Below are 24,691 nucleotides of genomic sequence, written 5' to 3'. Positions count from 1 at the left end.
ATCTGAGGTTTTAGTCATGTTTCAAAATTTCACTTTTTCTCCTTCTTAGTACAGTGTCTTACTGATCAAGAGAATCAGAAGTGCAGAACATCACATTTCTATGCTATCACACTGTTGACAAAATTCTTTCCCAAAGGTATTCAAAAAGGAAGAAGTCAAGTATTCACTTTCAGTTCTGCAACTGGAGTAGATGATGATTGATCACTGGTGATTGATAACCTTAAGTCTAATACTCATTAGTTCACCAATTCAGTTACTCATTTCATGAAGTAGAGAATTTCATAGCATACATTCTTATTCCAAATATATCCCTTATAATATTTTCTTTCAATTTTTAAAGACTCATAGATATGTATACCAATTTAATAAATGTTTTTCTAATCAAATGCATTGCATTAATTTGACCAAAAAAGTTTAAATTTTTATTTCTGTAATTTATCTCAGGTAACCTGTGAAATGTTTCTCCTCTTTCTTTCCTACTTAAGGATAAATGACAGAGTTTTTTTTCTTAGCCTTATACTGAAGCACCTCTGAAAATAAAACAATAGGGAATTATGCAACATTCAGAAGTATCGCTCAGCTTTTTACTGAATGACTTGCTTTATTGGCTCAGTCAAAAACATATGGACAAATAGTGGCTATATTTTGTTTTTTGCTTGTTCTTTTCCCAGAGCTCCCTCTTCTACTTTTTAAATTGATGTATAATATTTTAAACATTGATGGGATACATTTGATATTATTTTATATGCACAGAATGTGTAATGATAAAGTTAGAGTATTTGGAGTGTCCATCACCTCAAGTATTTATCATTTCTGTGTTTTGAGACCATTTAAAGTCTTCTCTTTTAGCTCTTTTGAAATATGTATTGTCACTAACTATGGTTACCCTACTCTGTTAAGGAACATTTGAATATATACCTTTTATTCGACTACATGTTTTCACCCATTGACCAATCTCTTTTTATCCCCACCTCCCACCCACACACTCATCCCAGATGCTGGTATCTATTATTCTATTTCTACCTCCATGAGATCAACTTTCTTAGCTCCCACATATGAGTGACAACATGAAAAAGTTGTCTTTCTGCATCTGGCTTATTTTGCTTGACATAATGAGTTCTAGTTCCATTCATGTTGCTGTGCATGACATGATTTTATTATTTTTTATGGGCAATACTATTGCATTGTGTATATATACTTTATTTTTACCTATTCACCTGTTGATGAACACTTAGGTTAATTCCATATCTTTGCTATCGTTGAGTAGTGCTACAGTAAATACAAAAGTACAGGTATGCCTTTGATATACTCATATCTTTTCCTTTGAATAAATACCTAGTAGTGAGATTACTGGATCATAGGGTAGTTCTACTTTTAGTTCTTTGAGAAATCTGCATACTGTTGTCCATAATGGCTGTACTAATTTATATACCCACAAATAGTGTATAAGATTTCCCTTTTCTCTGCATCCTTGCCAGCATCTATTATTATTTTTTCTTTTTTATAATGGCCATTCTAATTTGGGAAAGAAGGTATTTCATTTTAGCTTTGATTTGCATTTCCCAAATAATTAGTAATGTCGGCCATTTGTATGTATTATTCTGAGAAATGTCTATTCATGTATTTTGCCCACATTTTAATGGGACTATTTGTGTCTTTTGTTGTTGTTATTGTTGTTGAGTTCCTTGTACACTCTGGATATTAGCCCTTTGTCAGATAAATAGTTTGTAAATATTTTATCCCATTCATCAGGTTGTCTCTTCACTCTGTTGACCGTTTCTCTTGCTGTGTGGAAGCTTTTCAGTTTAATGCAGTCCCATTTGTCTATTTTTTGAAGTTTTTTTTTTTTTTTGCCTGTACTTTTGCCTAGACCAACATCCTGAAGTGTTTTCACTATGTTTTCTTCTACTAGTTTTATAGTTTTGGGTTTTTCATTTAATTCTGTAATCTATTGTGAGTTAATTTTTTATAGTTACAGATACGTTTATAATTTCATTCTTCTGTATATAAATAGCCAATTTTCTCAGGACCATTTATTGAAGAAAGCATCTTTTCCCCAATGTATGTTTTTGGCATTTTTGTGAAAAATACATTGTCTATAAACAGGCAGATTTATTTCTGGATTCTCAATTTTGTTCCATTGGTTTTTGTCTGTTTTTAATACCACTATCATGATGTTCTGCTTACTACAACCTTGTAATATATTTTGAAGTTAGGTAGTATGATGCCTCCAGCTTTGTTCTTTTTGCTTAGGATCTCTTTAGCTATTCAGTCTCTTTTTGGGTTCCATACAAATGTTTTTTTTTAAATCTATTTCTGTTAAAAAATGACATTGGTGTTTTGATAGGAATTACCTTGAATTTGCAGACTGCTTTGGGCAGCATAGTCATTTTAACAACATTAGGTTTCTTCTGATCCTTGTGCATGGAATGTCTTTCCATTTGTATGTGTCCTCTCCAATTTCTTTCACCCATGCTTTACAGTTTTCCTTGTAGAGATCTTTCACTTCCTTTGTTAAATATATTCCTAGGTATTTCTTACCTATTACAAATGAGATTACCTTCTTGATTTCTTTTTTAGCTAGTTCATTATTGACATACATAAAGCCCCTGATTTTTATATTCGATATTGTATCCTGGTTTGATTAATTTATGACATCTAAAAGACTTTTGGTGGACTCTACATTTTTTTAGATAGAAGATTATATCAACAGCAAAGAAGGAACATTTTACTTCCTCTTTTTCAATTTGGATGTCTTTCATGTCGTTCTCTTGCCTGATTTTTCTGGCTTGGATGCCCAGAACTATTTTGAATACGAGTGATAAAAATGGGCATCCTGTTCTCATTTGTCCTTGTGATAGTTTGCTGAGAATGATGATTTCCAGCTTCATCCATGTCCCTACAAAGGACATGAACTCATTTTTTATGGCTGCATAATATTCCATGGTGTATATGTGCCACATTTTCTTAATCCAGTCTATCATTGTTGGACATTTGGGTTGGTTCCAAGTCTTTGCTATTGTGAATAGTGCTGCAATAAACATACGTGTGCATATGTCTTTATAGCAGCATGATTTATAATCCTTTGGGTATATACCCAGTAATGGGATGGCTGGGTCAAATGGTATTTCTAGTTCTAGATCCCTGAGGAATCGCCACACCGACTTCCACAATGGTTGAACTAGTTTACAGTCCCACCAACAGTGTAAAACTGTTCCTATTTCTCCACATCCTCTCCAGCACCTGTTGTTTCCTGACTTTTTAATGATCATCATTTTAACTGGTGTGAGATGGACATGGACACAGGAAGGGGAACATCACACACCGGGGACTGTTGTGGGGTGGGGGGAGGGGGGAGGGATAGCATTAGGAGATATACCTAACGCTAAATGACGAGTTAATGGGTGCAGCACAGCAGCATGGCACATGTATACATATGTAACAAACCTGCACGTTGTGCACATATACCCTAAAACTTAAAGTATAATAGTAATAATAATAATAATAAGTGGGCATCCTTTTCTTGTTCCAGTTCTTAGAGGAAAGACTTTCAGCTTTTCCCTGTTCAGTATGATGTTAGCTGTGGGTTTGTTATATATGGTCTTTATTATGTTGAGGTATGTTCCTTCTTTGCCAAGCTTGTTGACCGTTTTTATCATGAAAGGATATTGAATTTTATCAAATGCTTTTTCTTCAGCTATTGAGGTTTTGTTCTTCATTCTGTGGCTGTGATATACCACATTTACTGATTCATGTATCAATCCTTGCATCCTTGGGATAAATTCCACTTGACCATGGTGTATTATTTTTGTAATATGCTTTTGGATTTTGTTTGCCAGCAAGTTGTTGGGAATTTTTGCATCTGTCTTCATCAGGGATATTGGCTGGTGGTTTTTTTGTTTGTTTTTGTTTCATCCTTGTCTGGTTTTTGTACCCAGGTAATTCTGGCCTCATAGAATGAATCAGGGAGAATTCCTTCCTCTTCACTTTTCTGGAATAGTTTGGGAAGAAGTGGTGTTATTTCTTCTTTGAAAGTTTGGTAGAATTCAGCAATGAAGGCATCCAGTCCTGGACTTTTCTCTATTGGGAGACTTTTATTGCTGATTCAGTTTTACTGGGCTAAGTGTGCCTGTCCTTGGGCCCCAGGGCAGTGTATGTTGGCACTGGTATTACTGAATCCAGGTAGGCTAATTCTCGGGCCTCCTGGTGGCTTACTTTAGTGCCAAGAATGGCACCAGTGGGTTGAGTGGAGTGGCAGGTTCTCAAGCCCTTGACAGTGGATGTAGCATGGTCAATGACAGTAGCAGTGGTAGGACAACCCTCTGGGATCAGAGAGGTCTGCACTGGTATTAGTGGTGGCTGCACTGGGTTGGGGAGGTCAGTTCCCAAACTCACAGTTGGTGCATGTGGGTGGGTGCCAGCTATGGTGATAGCAGCAGGTTGAGTGGGCCCCAGCTCATATGGGCTGTCTTTTATAATGTCACTAATTCTATTCATGCGAGCTCCACCCTTATGAGCTAGTCACCTCTCAAAGACCTCGCCTCCTAATATCACATGTGGGGTTTAGGATATCAACCTGTGACTTTTAGGGGAACACAATTATTCAGTTTATACAGAACAGGAAGAGACTTGTGATAAGGGGAACAGGTAGGAAAGTTTTGTATTAGTTGAGTGAGATGCAACAAGGCCTTGAATAATGTACCAGTAGTGGGGAAGAGGGGGAGGCCATTCAATTTAGAGACATGGAAGCAACAAAATTTATACCTTCCAACAATCAGCTTGTTGTAAGGGAAGAGAAGATGGTACAAGTGGATTCAGGTTTTGTGATTATTAAAAGATTAGCAATAAAAGGGAAAAAATAAATTAGGACAGGTGTTTAGGTACATAAAATGTTATAGAAGACAGTATTTTGGGTAAGTAAATTTTTAATAGTTATTATTTATAAGATTTAATTTTAAGTCATTTTAACTCAATGAATTATAGTAGTGATCTTTTTAAAGAAAAATTATTGGAAACGTTACTGTTCATGTTTTGTTGAGTTTATGGTATTTCCAGGAAAAGAGAGCTATTCTTACCTCCAGTTTACAAATGGGCCAAAATAAAGCATAAAGTGAAGGGTTAGCCAGCAAACCAAATATAAAAGCATATACTGTTAAATAAATAACATCTCTTATATTATTTTAGCATTTCTCTGTCCTTGTGCATCCCCTTTGTGACTGACACCCGATGTGTGTGTAGTCTGGTGGGCCTGAGCCCTTAACTTGTGGGTGTGGGGTTTATGTTATCTCTGGATGGTTAGCGTCAGAATTGCATTGAATTGTTGGATATTCCGTGAATGTCAATGCAAGTGAAAAATTGTAGTACTGGAATCATAGTGGCCCATCCAGTATTTTTTGGGCACTAAAGTTTAAGGTCACCTTCTTTCTTCCATCCTTTTTATTCTGCCTTATTCTCCTTTTCCAGGTTAAATATTCATCATTTACGATTCTCATTTAAACCTCTAAAATTGAGAGTAAATACAAATTTTCACAATGTTTTCTTAAAGATAGGTAATAACCTTGTAACTTCCTATTTTTCTATTATTATCTGGATTAGTAGAGTATCGAAGAATCTTTTGAGCAAAACTTTTTTTTTCCCCAATAATGTTTCACGTTTCATGTTTCATGGACTACAATAGCACTGTAGATTATATGTTTTTCTAGTCCCTTAAATATGCTAGCTGATTTCTCTAACTTGTCCTCAGACCAACATGGTTTATAAAATAAGAGGTTTATTGTACATATATCATTATCTAGTGCTAAGTATTCAATGATGAATGGATCAGACATTGTACTTATCCATTAAACTTATGCTTGCTCTACTAAGGGTGTGTTTGGTTTTACAAGGAGAAACCAGTTCTTCAACTCTTTAACACCAACTGAGTATCCAACAATTCAATTCAATTCTGACGCTAACCATCCAGAGATAAAATAGATCCCACAATTTAAGGGCTCATTCCCACTAGACTGCACACACTTCAGGTGCCAGTCACAAATGGGACCTTTAGACTATTGTGCTTCTGCCTACTATAAATTATGGGGTTTTCACAACCTCCTTGGGTTTTATAATAATCTAGAACAATGCACAGAACTCAGGAAAGTATCACACTTACAATTACAGTTTTATTATAAAGGATATAGCCTAAGAAAAGCCAAATGGAAGGGATGCATAGGTGAGGTGTAGGGGTGGGTGAGTTTCCATGCTCTCCCCATGCACCACCTGGTCAGCACATCTATGTGTTTTCCAACCTGGAAGGTCCTAAATCTCATTGTTTAAAGTTTTTATCACAGTTCCATTACTTAGGAATAATTAATTAAATCATTGGCCATTGGTGATTCAACTCAATCTCCAGACCCACTCCCCTCTTCAGAGATTGGAGGGTGGCCTTTCTGGTGACCATCCTCCATTCTGAAGCCATCTAGGGTCCTCTTCCCTGCCGTGAGTTACCTCCTTAGCATAAACTTAGGTGTGATGAGAAGAGACATGCAATGAATAACAAAGACATTCTTAGCACTCAGGAGAGACTTTTGGGAACTCCATTCTAGAAACTGGAGACAAAGACCATTTTTCTTCCCATTATAACACAGGAATACAGATAAGCAGTCAAAAAATAATTTTAAAGATTTGCTCTCTCTGACATCAACTCGAATCTACTTGACTGCACACACTTACTATCAGCTGTGCCAACTCCACTTCTCCCCATCCAGAGCTTGTCTCACCCCGTGTGAGTTTCAGTGTCAGAATCTGAATTAATCAGGTATTTGTCAAGTCCAGTAGGGAGCAAAAGACACTCAGATGGGATTCTGAATAACACTTTGATTATGGGTAAAAGATGGTGAGACTCTCAGCAATTAACAAGAGTGGAAATCAATTAATACTGTAGGACTTGAGGTCAGCAAAGTTGGGAAAACTGGTGGGAACTACTAAATTTTTATCCTAGTGCCAATATTCATAGTAAAATTGAAAATTACCAACAACCTAAGTGTGTATTGATAGGGAAATGAATAACAAAATTGTACATATTTTATATAATATTATCATAATAGCATTAAATGATGAAATTTGATCTATAGGTATCAGTTTGGATGAATCTTGAAATCATAATGTTTTATGAAAATGCAAGTTGGAAAATAATATCATAGTATAACTTGTCTTATCAATAATAAACACTGGAAGTATACTTTAAATAAGTATGTTTATTTATACTTAAATACAAATATACAATTCATGGAAAATGTTAAGGATATAAAACAATAATGCTCTTGTTATAGATACATATATAGAGTGAAAAGGTAGGTAGGGAACTGTAGTTTTCTCAGGATTAGAGGAAGGGGAGGTGGTGGGGCTGGGGAGAAAAACTTATCAGGGTTTCTGTTAGCCAATAAAAATCCTTTGAACAAAATGTTAAAAGGTAAACCAGCTTCTTGGAGCAGATGCAGCCCCTCACCAGAGTGTATGACTAGAATCAAACCCCCACCTCCCTGGCTGTACCTCTAGGAAATGAAAGAAGGGGAGACGAGTGCCAAAGTAAGACTTCATCTCTATCTACATTAGTTTATTTTCTTAAAATGAAAAAGAATAAGATCTGAATAAAATATGTCAAATATCAGTGTATGACCATCCTTGTTGGTGAATAGATGAGTAATTGTTACATTGATTACTGTTCATTTTGGTATTTTAGAAATATTTTAGTTTTGAAATCTTTAAATTTTGTAAGCACAATCCTGTATCAAGGATCGATTATTTATATCATAGTATCAGTTCTTTTACACAGCCTATGAGATCCATAGACCTGCTTGGAATCTAGATCAGCTAATTAATTACCAAGACTCCTTTCATTATCTGCGAAATGAAAGAATAAACCTATCTGCTTCATAGGATTGCTGAAGACTTGTCGTTGATTGTTATTATTAGCATCAAAACTGGTAATGACTATACACACACAAAAATGTGATAATTATTTTTCCAGTGTGAGAAAACATAGTGTGTCTAATAAGTTTAGTAAATTAAATACTTCATTTTTCACAGTTAGTAAGATAGAAGGTTAGGATTCCAATTGAGATCTGTCTGATGCAAAAATGTATAATTTTTATAGCAATACATACACCAAAAGGCATTACTTGAATGGTTCATGCATTAGGTAAAGGGACATAGACATTACAAGAAAGAGAAGAGTAATGTTTATGTAATATGTTAATGTGTGAGCAGAGTAGAGAGTGGCTAAATGCATAAAGAAAAGTTAGCAAAATCTTATCTTTACATAGAAACTACATAATTACACATGCACCGGGGTCAGAACTGCAAAATCAACTCCTACTGGGGTAAATGTCTAATTCCCATGAATGTGCCAAACCCATGTTTGACTCTTTCCTCTTCACTGTTTGGAGAAACAATGTGATTGACAGAAATAGTATCAATACCTTTAGAGTAGGCATTCTGATAGAAAAAGCCTACAAACAGTTCAGCTTAAGCCAGCAGTATTCAACATCAAAGCCTATGAGAAACAATATTTTTGTTAGCCTTACAGGCTGCTGTTAACACCTTTAGTTTGGATAAGAAAGTTACCTCTTAAACTCTTGCTACTCTGTGTCCATCACCTCCTGTATTTTATACAGTGAAAGCTTACCAAGGGTATAGGTATACTTCCATGAAGGTTTACATACTCAGCCCAGGTGAATTAAATGTACAATTTCTGTTTCATAATGATTTGCAGACTAAGATCATGTATTTTAAACATTAGCACCTGTAGATTTATTGTTGAGCATGTTCTTTGTTATAACATAAATTCATATTCAGATTTTGTTGTATTTTTCAAAATGAATTGACATTCGAAACCTAATTGAAAGAATCTTTAAAACAGAAAATTAACACTGACACCAGAATGTGTTTAATAAATTTGCTCCAAGCCTTAAAAATTCAAAAGGAGCTTTTTCTTCACTGCCTACTACAAAGTACTACATTCATTAGGTAAATAAGAAAATATCAGTTTAACAATTCCATTACCATTCTCTCTTACAAATAAGAAAATATTTTATTTCATTTCAAAAAAGAAAAATAGATTGAAAGTAATTTTAAAAAATATTTATCAGGAAAAAATATTCATGAATTTAAAAAAATTATTAAAATTTATTTAATCAAATAATTCAACAATAAATATTCTGACCTTTCCACCACCAAAGACCCTTAAATCTGAGTATATTGAGTACCTATCCACAGAAGTGTTGTAGGTACACTTCTAACATCAACACTTTCCACAGCCTTAGTTGAGAATCTAGAATACACTAGAGCCCATTCTGTAATATGACCAAGGGGTTGGAATTTCATAGTTCATAACACAGCATGTGTTATACATATAATTAGCAAGTACACACACACACACACACACACACACACACACACACACACACACAAACACACACACTGGCTCAAATGCCTTCTGTCCAAGTATTTAGAAGTAGTAGTTAAAAGTGCTGGACAACACAGGTACTACAGTCAGATCACCTAGATTCTAATTTGATTTTGCCACTCCCCACAAGTGTGATTTGGGGTTTCTAATAGCAATTCCTTTTCCTTCCTCAGTCTGCAATCTTAATCATTAGCTATGCAAATAGAGTATTGATATTCATCCACACATCCCAGATAGGAGCTGGCATTTCTGAGGTGTACACTTCTAAATAATATATTTACCCCAAGTCACTAAAATTGTATCTGAAGAGAATATAGACATTAAATGACTCACTAATATTTGTTTAGATCTAAGAAACAACAGGGAAGCCAAGAGACATATGTTTGTTTATATTTTATACACATGCACACTCACACATGCCCATATTTTTTCCCAAGTGAGGAAAAAAGACAGGCTCATAGTAATTCACAAGAATAACAAAGAGAAAAAATATGCCTTCCAAACCCAGCCAAATTCTTGTTAGTCTTTGAAAATCCTAGTCTACCAAGGCCATTTTGGATCAAAATGAATGCTTCCTAGATTTACTTTAGTGGGCCAAGGGAAGTTGTGTCCAGTTGGAAAGACAGAGGAAGTGAACCATTTGTTAAGGAGAATGAAGTCTTTGTCTGCTGGACAACTCAGATAGACTTCCTTCCCCAGTTCCTTTCTGTATCTTGGCAATGAGCTGGCTCAGCCGCAATGAAACTGGGATTTCTACACACAATTGGCTTCTGTATGCAAACTCCATTAAGGGTCTGAAGTTCAAATTCCAAGAAGGTCAATTTACCTGACTGAAAAGCAACGAACCTCACTGTAAACATTTTAAATGGTAGCAGAGGCATGAGGTCTCTCTCCTGATCATAATCCACAATGTACTCAAAGCTGCCCATCTTAGTGTGCCTTCCTATAACATGCGAGACACTGAGCTTGACTTGTGTTCTGCTGATTCTTTGCCCTACAAATTTCCCCAGTAAAGCTCCACTGATGACTACATCTTATGACTAGTGATGTTTGTCTCAATCCTCAGGATTGTCAGAGGCATACATCTGAAAATTAAATCATGTGGGGTTTTCCCCTCAAATCCTATTGTAGTTATGACTCATAGGCACTTCCCTATTCTATCTAAATCCATGAAACATTTTTCTTCTGAATTTCAAAGGCAGATGTCTTAGTTCATTTATGTTGCTATAAAGGAATACCTGAGACTGGGTAATGTATAAAGAAAAGAGGTTTATTTGGCTCACAGTCCTGCAGGCTGTATAGCATGGTACCAGCATCTGCATCTGGTGAGGGCCTCAGATTATTTTCACTCAAGGTGGAAGTGAAGGGGAGCTGGCTGGCCTCATCATGAGAAAGGGAACAAGGGAGAGAGGACATTCCCACTCAGATGTGTTATCAGTTCCTCTCATGTAACCCATCTCAAGCTGAACTTACAATATTTCATGTCAAACCTGCTCTGATGTCCCTTCGTGGTAAGTGCATCATCTCCTTGTTATTTGCCCAAACTTGAAACCTTGAAGTTATTCTTGTTTGCTCCAACATTCTATGTCAACACTAAATTCTGACATTGTGCGCCCTAAGTAGTTTTAAAGGGTAGCTTTGTTGCCCTGGTACCAGTGCCATTGACCCTGTTCAGGCCACACCCTCCTTTCATGTCTGAATGGCTGGGGCAGTCTCTTGACTCTTCTAATGTTTCATTCTCCACACTAATTCCAGGGTGAACTTTATAACTGTAGGTCTGATATGTCTTTCCCTTGTTCTAAACATTCCAACCACCCTCCCCTTACTGCTTTTAGGATATGGTACAAATTCTAACATAATGGAGTCCCAGCTAACTGTATCTTCTAGCAATCCATACGGAAAACATTTTGAACTAGATAAGAATTCCATGTGCTCCTTAGGCTTACCCTGACCAAATCTTACTCATTCTTAAAACTCAGCTTAGTTGACTCTTCTTCTACACTAATCGGCCACTACAGTGGTTACTTTTGCCATTCTTCTTCATATGCCTATGTGGTACTTATTGTACTGTACTAATAACTAGTAAATATGGCTGAGAAGACATACATACAAACATCTTTGTAAACTGCATTTAACAATGGTTGAGAAAAGATAGATGAACTCAAATAGGAGATGTTTATTTTGCCAGAATAATTTAGAAGAAATAATGGGGGCCCAGGACTTGATAGTTTACAAAACAAAACAGTATCTAATCTCTGGTATTTCCAATAGACAAAGATGTTTTAAATAAAGATATCACCTCAGGGCAAACATGAAACCAAAATTGTGGCTGTAAGAGCCTTTGCTAAACTCTCTGAAAGACTTAAGTCAGTATCTAGTAAACCCTTTCAGATAGACAAAAAGGCATTTAAGAAATTAAGAGCATCGTTACATGGATCCCTAATTCCAAAGTGGCTCTGAAAAAGTCTAAGAAAGAAGCCACATAAAGAATCATGGGTGTGATTTTTGTTGAATGGAGTAGACTGTAATCCGATACATAGGGAAGCCAAAGTAATTTATAGGAAGTTGTAGCACCTTGACATACAAGTGGATAGACAGTACAAAATAAAAACGGGCCCCTGGGCCCCCAATTTTCACCAAGCAGGAAACAGGATGAGAAAGTGTCTCAGTAGAAAGTACAGAACATATCCTTTGGAATAGGAAAGACATTGCAGAGTGCAGAGCAAACATTCTAGCAGGCAGAGTCAAAGCCCAAAGGGCAAACCAGTATCTAAAGACAACAATGGACTAGAGAGTTACTCCTAAGGAGCAAAACAGAGCCTTAATCACAGAATATTTTCAGCTTCTAGAATATAAAAACCTGATACTGTGTGCTCTTTCTATATTGTTGTGCTCCACTGTCTGCCATGGAATTTTTGTTCCTTCTCTTTTTGAATGGCACTGCCTACAGTAGTTATTATGCCATTATCTCAGTATCATGTATTGGGAATAAGGCAGCAGATAATGCATGTTTTTATAGGTCTACAAATCAAGGGAAGCCATAGTCAAGAAGCCCCATCTACATCTGATATGGTTTGGCTGTGTCCCCACCCAAATCTCATGTTGAATTGTAATACCCAATGTTAGGGGAGGGATATGGTGGGAGGTGATTGGATCATGGGGGTGAATTTCCTCCTTGCTGTTCTCATGATAGTGAGTTCTCATGAGATCTGAAGGTTTAAAAGTGTGTGGCAATTTCCTTGTCACAGGCGCTCTCTCTCTCCTGCTCCACCATGGTAAGATGTGCTTTTTTCCCCCTCATCTTCTGCCATAATTTTAAGTTTCCTGAGGCCTCCTAGCCATGCTTCCTTTATAGCCTGTGGAACTGTGAGTCAATTAATCCCCTTTTCTTTATAAATTACCCAGTCTCAGGTAGTTCTTTCTAGTAATGTGAGAATGAACTAATACAACATCTGAACTAGATGCCATGTTTTATATGTTCTACTCGGGTCCAATGCTATGATTGAATGGGATTTGTGGGCAGTGTTATGTGGGTTCCAGCTCATAACTCCTTTTAAGAGCTGATCGTAGACACCTTTTCCCAACTGGCACTCAGTGATGCCATGTCAGTAACTTGAAATTAGGCATGGTGGTAGTATGTATACCACAAAAATGAGCAAATGCTCCAAATCCGGGCTCTTTTTTTTTTTTCTCGAAAACTCTTTGTTATATACCACTGTTTTCAGGGATCTTAGGAAATGGTGTGTTTTGCATATAAGAAGAATATAAATAATTGTAGCCAAGGAGAAGACTATGCTACACTTAAAATGGCCACACATTATTTTTAGCTTCTCTCTTTGATAGGTGGAATTTATTTTTTTACCCTTTGGATCTGGGCTAGCCTTTTGACTTGTTTGAACAACAGAATATTGTGGAACACAGGTTGTATGGCTTCCAAGTGCAGGCCCCAAGAGGCCTTGCTACTTGCTCTTGTCCGATTTGGACATACTCTTGCCATGTAAGCATGCCCAAGCCTGCTAACTGGAGGTAAGATCAGGAGGACCAAGGACATGCTGTTCAGCTGAGGCACCTTAGCCCTACTAGGCACCAGACAACTCTCCAGCGGACAGTAGCTGTATCAGTGGCACTAGGGAAGGTCAGAAGAAAAAAAAAATCACCCAGTTCAGCCCAGTCCAAATGCCGACCAACAGTATCATGAGCAAATAAAATTGTTGTAGCAGGTTTATTATTCACCAATGGATAGCTAATAAAACAACGACTTGTTATGCAGCACTCTTTAAGTTATTTGAATCCCAGCATTGACCTATACATTTGATGGGATTGATATTTCACTACCCAAATTATATTAATAGGTCAATAAAAGAGGATCAAGTTCTGATCCCAATATGTGACCTTGAAAATCTCCTTCCAGATGTCAGTTCCAGATATCTGTTCATTAATAGACAACTTTTGGATGATTATACATCTTCTTCTAATTTATTAAGTAACCTACCATTTATTAGGTTACATATTTTTCTATAAATATTAACGTAGAGTTTTTGTATTGTTTTTATTTCTGCTTTTTATTTAAGGAGTACTATTAAATAGGACCAGGTAACAGGATTTTTTACTAATCCTTTACAATTTTTTTGCCATAATTTTTGTTTCTAAAAACTTTAAAGGAATAATTTTGAAACTATGCAACTAGAGAGCTATTAGAAGTCTGTGTTGTAACATTGTCATGATTAATTCATTAATTTATATGTAAAATCCTTACAAGTATCTGAGGGAAAACTACATCAGTCCCAGACATACCTCAGAGCTTAACTTGGCTGACTTTCCTGAACTTGACAAAGTAATGCTAAGAGACCCATTTAAGTCTATTACATCTAAGACTTTAAAAATTCTCTCTGAAAGCTAAGTCAAACCTTCTACTTTAGTTAGCAGAAGAGAGAGCCAAGGGGGTAATGTGAACTCTTAGCTTTTACTATTAATCTTTTGAATTTAAGTGTATTGATTTAAATATATAGGTCAAAATTCTTAAACTCATGTCTAATAGCAGGAAGACAGATGTGTACATGTTTTCCATAATCACGTGCAAGGTGCTAAATACACATTTACCGTGGATAAGTATTCATAGGAGGACCTACTTCAAATTCACTGGTCTCTCTTAATTCCTCAACGTTATTACTTTTATTTTTCATGTCTTTGCTATTTCAATTTAAATTTTTGTTGCACTCATAGAATTAAAAGGAAATAAAAATATTGTTCATGTTTTCTTCTTTCATTCTCCCTGCAGTGGAGATCTATTAGAAATAAGTGCCATAAAGAGAAACATTCAGGTTAAATTCAGATTTTACAATTTTTTATTGGGTAGTTTTTTTGTGCATTTTCATGGTAAAATTATTTGTTACAGAAGTTATACAATCTTTTTATTCTACAAACATTCAGTATAATCTATGAACATTAAAATGCTCAAATCTTAAGCATACAGTCCTATCTTTGGCAAATGTATACAACCATATAACTATTTTCTAGATAAGAATGTGTTTTCATTGCTCCAGAAAATTTTCTTGTGTACCTTTTCAATCAATACTCACTTGAACCACAAGGTAACTACTGTGCTGACTTCTATCATCATACAATAATTTCGTTTTTTCATGGATTTTGAATAAGCATTGTATATACTCCTTTGTGCCTCACTTATTTTGCTCAATATAATCTTTTAACATTTAAGCATGTTTTTGTCTACTAATAGTCAATTATCTTTATTTCTGTGTAGCATTTCATTATATAAATATACCACAGTGAGCTTGGCCATTTTTCTTTTGATAAACATTTGTATTACTTTTGGTTTCTGGCTATTATATATAAGACCAATATGAGCACTCTCAGCCATGTCTTTCCAGAAACATAAATATTTATTTATCTTGTGTAGAAATGAAATAAAATTGCTGGGTTATGAGACAGGTACATGTTTAATAGAAACCTCCAAACATATTTCTTTTGTCTAAAATGTTTTTCCTTTATTTTAAATGTCTCTTATTACACATTTAGCTATAATCAATATGTTATTTTTGAATTGTCCAATATCTGTATAAATCATACATCATACTCATAATGTATACATTTTTAATAACATGTTCTTAAATTTAATTACACATATTCCAACAATATTTTTATCCATTCCCCTATGAAAAATATTTGTTTTCACCTTTTTGCTTCTACCTTCAAATTACACATGCATGTCTCCTGATGCAGACAGGCAAAGGTTTCTCTATTCTGTGAAATTGTTGGTTTATAATAGAGCATGGGCATTTTCAATTTATAAGAAAGTGATAAATTTTTTCCTAGTTTAGGAAATTGTTAAATTAATTTTTACTTCTAACTAAATAATAAGAGAGTTTCTTATTAAACGAGGCTCAAAGAATGTAGTCACCTTACCAAGTTTATATTGCTAGTAAGTAACACATCTAAGATTTGCACTCAGGTACTCTGATATCAGGTTCTCCACCCTCTTCATTGCAGCTCTGCCACCTGTGGAGTATATAAAAAATCTATCTTGATTTCTGATTGACATGTGATTGGTCTAATGTTTGATATGTCACTCAAGCCAGGAGAGGATATCATTGAATATTGTATGGAAGTAGCTATTGCATACTATAAGGGACTGCTATAATTGCTCTTTAGAGCAGAAACAATAGGGAAACACTTGCAGCAAGCAGAACCTTAGCAAGAAGTACACAACTGTGTCCAGGGATGAATCTATATTTATAAGTTAGCATTAGCTTTCTACTACCCTAATGCCTTCAGGACTACCACCAATCTGCCAGCTCATTCATTACCTATATCCACAGTTTTCTATTCTCTCCAACCTTTGCCATTAAAATCTCAACTGTTCCCTCCTGTATGCCTTTAGTTATTTACATAGAGTCAAGTAATTTATACATTCATTCATGATGAAATAACAATGTAAATTATGGTTTAATTTAATCCTCTTTCCAGTTAAGATGTTAGCATAGTGATTAATCTAGCAAACTCGGTTTAATAATGGATCTTAGGAATTGTGACTGATTAATGAGTAATGAAATATATTTGGTGAGGTTTCTTTTCAATGCCTTCGAATGGTTCTACACAGGCTTAATCATCTGTGTGGAAGCTATTTCCAGCCAACAAAACTATATTCATATAGTCACAAATACCATCCATTTCATTAAATCTTATCAATGTTTTGCAGACACCTCATAGGTAAATGATAGCCAAGGGAACAGGCTGGTAGTTTAGTAAATAGTAAAGACTATTTTAGTATTTTAGTGTCTATAACATTATTTTACTAATAATGTAATCTAATATTATGATCCACATAAAATATTTGTTTTGTTTTCAAGAGGGTTCTTTCTGATCCTATCTTCATAAGTCTAATTTCTAAAAGGGAATATCATTAATAGGATATAATATCTATCACTTACCTTGAATTGATCCATACAGATTGTATACATCTATCAAAATATCACATGTACTTCCAAAATATGTACAACTATAACATATCAATAGAAAATACCCCATAAGTGTATATGTAATATTTTCTATTAGTTTGCTTTTGAAAGCAATCCCTACCAGGAGGTTTGGACAAGTCGAGTAGACAGAGTAGAGCATGGAACATTCTAGAACAAATACTACTTATAAAAGTATCAAACTTAAAAACAGAGTCTTACCAAGACTGTCTAGTTGCTAATCAAACCCATTTTTTTCTTTTTCCTGAGCACAGAGTTACATATGTTATGGCTTTCTCAGTAATTAAGTGTGATCATGTGACTGGGGACTAGCCAATAGAATGTCAGTGTTGTTCACAGCCTTTCTAGGTCTGGACCACAAAACCTTGCCACTGGAGGAGAACAAAGTACAAGATGAAAGGAGTCCTGGTGTGATTACTACCAGAGAGAAAAGAGTAAAACCTTTGAAAAACATAAAAATGATTCATGGAAAACAAAGCAAAGTATTTTTTAAAAACACTCGAATTAAGTGTGCTATTGTATCTGCAAATAATAAAAGGAATCAATTGAAATCTAAAAAGAATGGACATTCTTATAGCTTTACAGGTGTCTTTGGTTTCTCATTTGACATAAATTAAGTAATTGCAACTTGAATTCATGGCCAAAACAATATGGGTTATACTATTACAAGAAAGATCTAGAATAACTTCAGTTATTCAACAATATACTTTAAAAAAATCCCTTGACCCCATGGCAAAAGATTAGAAAAGGAAAGCACATCTGCATGTTTTAAGTTAAAATAAAATGTTAATTTATGCATGTACAGTTTTATTAATTCTACTTTTAAACTGTTGTTGTTGTTGTTGTTTTGTGGAGAGCGTATTTATCTAATTAACCACTGGTTCCAATTATACGAAATTATAAAGCTTCCACGGAAATTGTAATATGTGGACAGTGCTATGTAGTATTAGAATAAAAGGTGAAAAAAGACTAACTGTTTATGAGTATTAATATGTTGGGTTAATTCAAGAAGCTCTTTTCAAAGAGTTGCCGTTAAAGTAATGAGCTGGAGTTTGAGAAGGTGATAGCACTGAGCAGTCAGAGGAAGGGTGCTCCAAACAGAGACAGCAGTCTAAACAAAGTGGGAAAGAGCTCAGCTTTGTGAGGACAGGAAAGTAGGCCAAGCTGTGGTGGCTTTAGAGAGAAGTAAGCCGAGGCCAGAGCAGGCAGGAATTGCCATGGTGGAAAATTTGGATGTTACTATAATTGTAGTGAGGAATCATTGCAGATTTTTAAACAATGGGCAGCATTATTTTTAGGTTTTAAAAAGATTACTTTGGATGTTCTCTCTAAAGAATATATTGGAGATGACAACAGTGAAAAGAGAATTTTGTTAGGGGATTTTACAGCAGTCTAGAAAATTAAAAATGGTAGCTTGGTCCAGGGTCATAGAGGTGGTGATATAAAACAGTGGGTGCCTCCAAGATAAATCTGTAGATGAAATTAACAGAACGTGCATTGAATCCAAGAGTGAGAGAGGGTGGTGGCCAAGGAAACTTGAAATTTTTATTTGTTTATTTTTTTGCTTTCTGGTTTTGTTCTTTGTTCTTTGGTTTTTTGTTTGTAAGAAACTCCTTAACTTATGAAGCCATTTTGTCATAGATGAATGATGAAGTAATAAACCAAGAAATCAAGTTTTACCTTTACCTTTTATATACCTGCAAAACATTCAAGTGGAGATCCTAAATACACAGTTTGATATACAGGTAAAGATTCATTAACATATTAATGACACTTAAAATCTGAAAAGAATCTCATGATGCAATCTTTCTCCAGAAGCAAATTTGAAGGAGTTAATATATAAAGAGTATAAATATTGTGCCTTATAAATTAACGTTTGCATGACATCAACATAATGAAACTAAGCCATACATTTGTGGCAGTTTACCCCATGCTGTGAAGTCAAAGCGCTCACTCATGGAAATTCAATATAGATCATGCATAATTTTATGACAAAGTTTATTTTTTTTTCTCTTGAGACTCCCTTTGATAGAGAAAAATTAAGAATTAAAATTTCAGACAACTCTGATTACAACAACTATGGGAAAAGAAAATTGCTCAAATTTATCTGGAGAATTTTTATTTATTGTTTGTTTGTTAATTTCTCTTCTTGTTTTAATGGGCTTTATTTTATCTGGCTCCACATAAAAAAAATACAAGGGAAGAATGTATTTGGCCCAACACATTTTTATTGAGTGACTAATATGTGCTAGTCATTGCGTGGATACAATTAAATTTCTTGGTTCTCACACAATGTTGTTGTAATATGTCTTTTTATTTTACATAATTTAAAAATAATTTTAGAGACAATTAATAGCTGTAACTCCATGGGATAATCATTAAGTTCAAAACACTGATATACTTTGAACTACTCTGGGGAAGCATCAGGTTTAGATAACAAAGGTGCACATGTATATACTTATGCCCTGCCTTCAGTATATTGCAAGAAAAATATTGATACAAGACATGAAAGATATTATCAAATTAGAATAAAAGAATAATGTGTCCCCAATTATCTTGTCTTCTGCAGAGATGAGAAGTGTGTTCCTTCATGTTCATCTAATATTAAATTAATTGCAAAAATGCTGCTGGTGGTTGGAGCCAAAAGGAGAAGGAAATTCCATCATCAAGAAAACTCACATGTTACCCACCTGCTTAATTTCCAAATATTTTTCAGATGTTTGAGAATGAGATAGGAGTAGACATCTTTTTCTGACCTTAAAAAGTCATGCTGTTTAAATAGCATCTAAATTCCTTACCCCCCGGTAATATTGATCAGATGGTTTGTGTCCAACAAATGTGATGTGTGTAGATAGTGGTTTCTGAAGAATATGCATGGGTCTGCAGGAAACAATACCCTCACAAACTCAATCCAGGCACCACAAGCCAGGTGCTATGAAAGATGAGTCCTCATGTTCATGACCTAAAGAATCTATCATTTCTGAGGCTAGAAGAAATCTTCGATGTCATTTTATTCCACCCACACTTTGAAAATATGAGATATTTAGGTCCAAACAAACACATCGTCTAAATTAAAAGGGAAGGAAAGCAGAAAGAAAGAAAGAAAATGAGAGAAAGATGAAAGCAAGCAAGCAAGACAGAGAGAAAGAAGGAAGCAAATGAGACATTGTTATATTCAATCAATCTTGTGGGAAAAAATAAAATATATCATTTGCTGACACACCTAATGCTGACTGGAAGTCAGGAGCCACTTACTGTGTCCTAGGTCATAATTAAGTGGATGTGGGGCATCAGGCATGCGACTCATCTCCTGGGGTCTTCTGGTAAGTTAGAGATCATCTTGCAAAGGATGGATTGGTTGCTTGCAGAGTTGGCATTTGCCATGAGCAAATGGCAATCGTATGACTTAGGCCTCTGGAGCATGTGACAGGACACAGACAATTTGTCAAACAGCAGATGACGTGGCATTGTGGAAACCCACAGCCTCGGTGGGGAAAGCAGAATCTGACATCAGACAAGTCTTTAAAGCTGATCAGGAAAAGCCTTAAGTACCAATGTAAGAAATCATGGAGAGTTCATGGAAAAGTGGGAAAATGTCCAAATTTGCATGTTAGAAATAGGACATCTATATTCACGTCACTATAATGATAAATTAGAAGAGGAAAAGTCCGAAACCTTCGACAATAGTTAAGAGATTTTCCCATAAACTCAGGTAAAGAGGATAAGACCTGAATAAATCAGCAGAGTTTTGATGGAGGAAAAGTAACATATTTTCAGGAGGTATTTAGTTGGCAGAATCAATTAATTTAATTATTATTTGATAAGGCAAAGAATACTTAGCTGTTCAGCCAAGTCTTTTCTCTCTGAGCTCCTAGCTAAACTCCCTGTTCCAGCCTCGTTTATGCTTAGGTGGAGCTATATCCCTGAGTTCTCGCTAACAGAATATGACAAAAGTGATGTGTGCCAGCTTTGGAGGAAAGAACCTCCTGTATACGTTCTTTCTCTTTTCGCTGGCTGTACAATGACTGTTGAAAATGAGGCCCTAAAAAGTGGCAGAACCATCAGGTGCAAATAACCTTCGTCATTGAATCATTGTATGGAATAGAGTCACTGATAAGAAACCCCTGCCTTGGACTATTATATGATCAAGAAATAAACTATTTTATTTCTGGTTTGAAAGACATAGTGAATGGTTTTAACGAATTAACATAGGGTAGTAGGGCTCAACTGGAGGATTAAGTAATTGTTATGGATTGAATATTTGCAGCTCACTCCGCCCATCATTTATATGTTGAATCCTAACCCCTAAAGTGATGGTATTAGGAACTGGGGCCTTTGGGAGGTGATTAGGTAATGAGAGAATCTCCCTTAGGAATCGGATTAGGGTCCTTATAAAAGAGACCCAAGAGAGATCCCTCACCCTTCACCATGTGAGGATACAGTGATGTGAGGATACAGTGAGAAGGCACTGTCTATGATCAAGAAAGTTGGCTCTCACCAGACACCAAATATGTCAGCACCTTAACCTTGGACTTATCACTGTCCAGAACTATGGAAAATGAATTTACATTGCTTATAAGCCACCAAGTTTATGGTGTTCTATGAAAGCAGCCCGAATAAACTTAAGAGAGTAAGTTAAATTAATTATTTTAGTTTTGGACAGGTTGATGGTGAAGGGACACAGCAGAAGAATAGCCACTCCTTGGCTCAGAATCCCGCAATGGCTTCCTCTTTCATTTGGAGTACAGCCTAAAGCCTGTACACTAGTCCATGTGGACCTGCAGGATGTGTGCTCTATTGCCTCTCTGACTTCTACTCACTTGTAGGAATCTTTCACCTCCCTGGTTAGTGGTATTCGTAGGTATTTTATTCTTTTTGCGGCAATTGTGAAAGGGATTGTGCTCCTGATTTGGAACTTGGCTTAGCTGTTGGTGGTGTACAGAAATGCTAGTGATTTTTGTATATTGATTTTGTATCCTGAAAACTTTGAAACTTTGCTGACGTTGTTTATCAGCTAAAGAATCTTTTGGGTGGAGACTATGGGCTTTTCTAGATATAGAATCATGTCTTTCTTCAATCAGGGATAATTTGACTTTCTTTCTTCCTATTTGTATGCCCTTCATTTCTTTCTCTTGCCTGATTGCCCTGACCACAACTTCTAATACAATGTTGAATAGGAGTGGTAAGAGAAGGCATCCTTGTCTTGTGCTGGTTTTCAAGACGAATGCTTCCAGCTTTTGTCTATTCAGTGTGATGTTGGCTGTGGGTTTGTCATACACTGCTATTATTATTTTTAGTTATGACCCATCGATACCTAGTTTACTGATAATTTTTAACATGAAGGGATGATAAATTTTATCAAAAGCCTTTTCTACATCATTTTTTAATTTGTCTTGAGACAGAGTCTCGCTCTGTCACTCAGGCTGGAGTGCAGTGGTGTGATCTCAGCTCACCGCAACTTCTGCCTCCCGGGTTTATCCATTTCTTCTAGATTTTCTAGTTTATTTGTGTAGAGATGTTTATAGTATTCTCTGATGGTAGTTTGTATTTCTATGGGATCAGTGGTGATAGTCCCTTTGTCATTTTTATTGTATCTATTTGATTCCTCTTTTTTCTTCTTTATCAGCCTGGCTAGCGGTCGATCTATTTTGTTAATCTTTTCAAAAAACCAGCTCCTGGATTCATGGGATTTTTGAAGGACTTTTCATGTCTCTATCTCCTTCAGTTCTGTTCTGATCTTAGTTATTTCTTGTCTTCTGCTAGTTTTTGAATTTGTTTGCTCTTGCTTCTCTAGTTCTTTTAATTGCAGTGTTAGGGTGTTGATTTAGATCTTTCCTGCTTTCTCTTGTGAGCATTTAGTGCTATAAATTTCCCTCTAAACACTGCTTTAAATGTGTCCCAGAGATTCTGGCATGTTGTGTCTTTGTTCTCACTGGTTTCAAAGAACTTCTTTATTTCTGCCTTAATTTCATTATTTACCCAGTAGTCATTCAGGAGCAGGTTATTCCATGTCCATGTAGTTTTGCGGTTTTGAGTGAGTTTATTAATCCTGAGTTCTAATTTGATTGCACTGTGGGCTGAGAGACTGTTTCTTATGATTTCCATTCTTTTGCATTTGCTAAGGAGTGTTTTACTTCCAATTATGTAGTCAATTTTAGAATAAGTGTGATGTAGTGCTGAGAAGAATGTATATTCTGTTGATTTGGGTGGAGAGTTCTGTAGCTGTCTATAAGTTCTTCTTGGTCCAGAGCTGAGTTCAAGTCCTGAATATCCTTGTTAATTTTCTCATTGATCTGTCTAATATTGACAGTGGGGTGCTAAAGTCTCTCACTATTACTGTGTGGGAGTCTAAGCCTGTTTGTAGGTCTCTAAGAACTTGATTTATGAATCTGGGTGCTCCTGTATTGGGTGCGTATGTATTTAGGATAGTTAGCTCTTCTTGTTGCATTGATCCATTTACCATTATGTAATGCCCTTCTTTGCCTTTTTTTGATCTTTGTTGGTTTAAAGTCTGTTTTATCAGAGACTAAGATTGCAACCCCTACTGCTTTTTTTTTTTTTTTTTTTTTTTGTTGTTGTTTTTGCTTTCCATTTGCTTGGTAAATATTCCTCCATCCCTTTATTTTGATCCTATGTGTGTCTTTGCATGTGAGATGGGTCTCCTGAATACAGCACACCGATGGGTCTTGACTCTTTACACAATTTGGCAGTCTGTGTCTTTTAATTGGGGCATTTAGCCCGTTTACTTTTAAGGTTAATTTTGTTATGGGTGAGTTTGATTCTGTCATTATGATGCTAGCTGGTTATTTTGCCTGTTAGTTGAGGCAGTTTCTTTATAGTGTCAAGGGTCTTTACAATTTGGTATGTTTTTGCAGTGGCTGGTACTGGTTTTTCCTTTCCATATTAGTGCTTCCTTCAGGAGCTCTTGTAAGACAAGCCTGGTGGTGACAAAATCTCTCAGCATTTGCTTGTCAGTAAAGGATTTTATTTCTCCTTCGCTTATGAAGCTTAGTATGGCTGGATATGAAATTCTGAGTTGAAAATTCTTTTCTTTAAGAATGTTGAATATTGGCCCCCACTCTCTTCTGACTTGTAGGGTTTCTACAGAGAGAGCCACTGTTCCTCTGATGGGCTTCCCTTTGTGGGTAACCCCACCTTTCTCTCTGGCTGCCCTTAACATATTTCCCTTCATTTCAACCTTGATGAATCTGATGATTATGTGTCTTCAGGTTGCTCTTCTTGAGGAGTATCTTTGTGGTGCTCTCTGTGTTTCCTGAATTTGAATGTTGGCCCATCTTGCTAGGTTTGGGACATTCTGGATAATATCCCGAATAGTGTTTTACTGCTTGGTTCCATTCTCCCTGTCACTTTCAAGTATACCAATCTAATGTAGGTTTGGTTTTTTCACATAGTCCCACATTTCTTGGAGGCTTTGTTCATTCATTTTCATTCTTTTTTGTCTGATCTTATCTTCATGCTTTATTTCATTAAGTTGATATTCAATCTCTGATATCCTTTCTTCCACTTGATTGATTTGGCTGTTGAAGCTTGTGTATGCTTCATGAAGTTCTCATGTGTCTCTTGTGTATGCTTCATGAAGTTCTGTGTTTTCAGCTCCATCAGGTCATTTATGTTCTTCTCTAAACTGGTTGTTCTAGTTAGCAATTCCTTTAACCTTTTTTTAAGGTTCTTAGCTTCTTTGCCTTGGGTTAGAACATTCTCCTTTAGCTCGGAGGAGTTTGTTATTACCCAC

At 35.8% G+C, this 24,691-nt stretch overlaps 1 long non-coding RNA gene across 1 annotated transcript; it reads left to right on the top strand.

The window, feature by feature from the left end:
- Positions 1-4,491: 4,491 nt before the first annotated feature.
- Positions 4,492-21,115, top strand: LOC107969942 (uncharacterized). Its single transcript, XR_001712118.3, has 3 exons — positions 4,492-4,913; positions 18,580-18,683; positions 19,508-21,115. It is a non-coding gene; the product is annotated as an uncharacterized LOC107969942 (long non-coding RNA).
- The last annotated feature ends 3,576 nt before the right edge of the window (positions 21,116-24,691 follow it).

This window comes from Pan troglodytes, chromosome 21 (assembly GCF_028858775.2).
Source record: "Pan troglodytes isolate AG18354 chromosome 21, NHGRI_mPanTro3-v2.0_pri, whole genome shotgun sequence".
In the NCBI taxonomy this organism is placed as follows: domain Eukaryota; kingdom Metazoa; phylum Chordata; class Mammalia; order Primates; family Hominidae; genus Pan; species Pan troglodytes.
The sequence above is the reverse complement of the archived record's forward strand: the minus strand, read 5'-3'. Positions and strand labels throughout refer to the sequence as shown.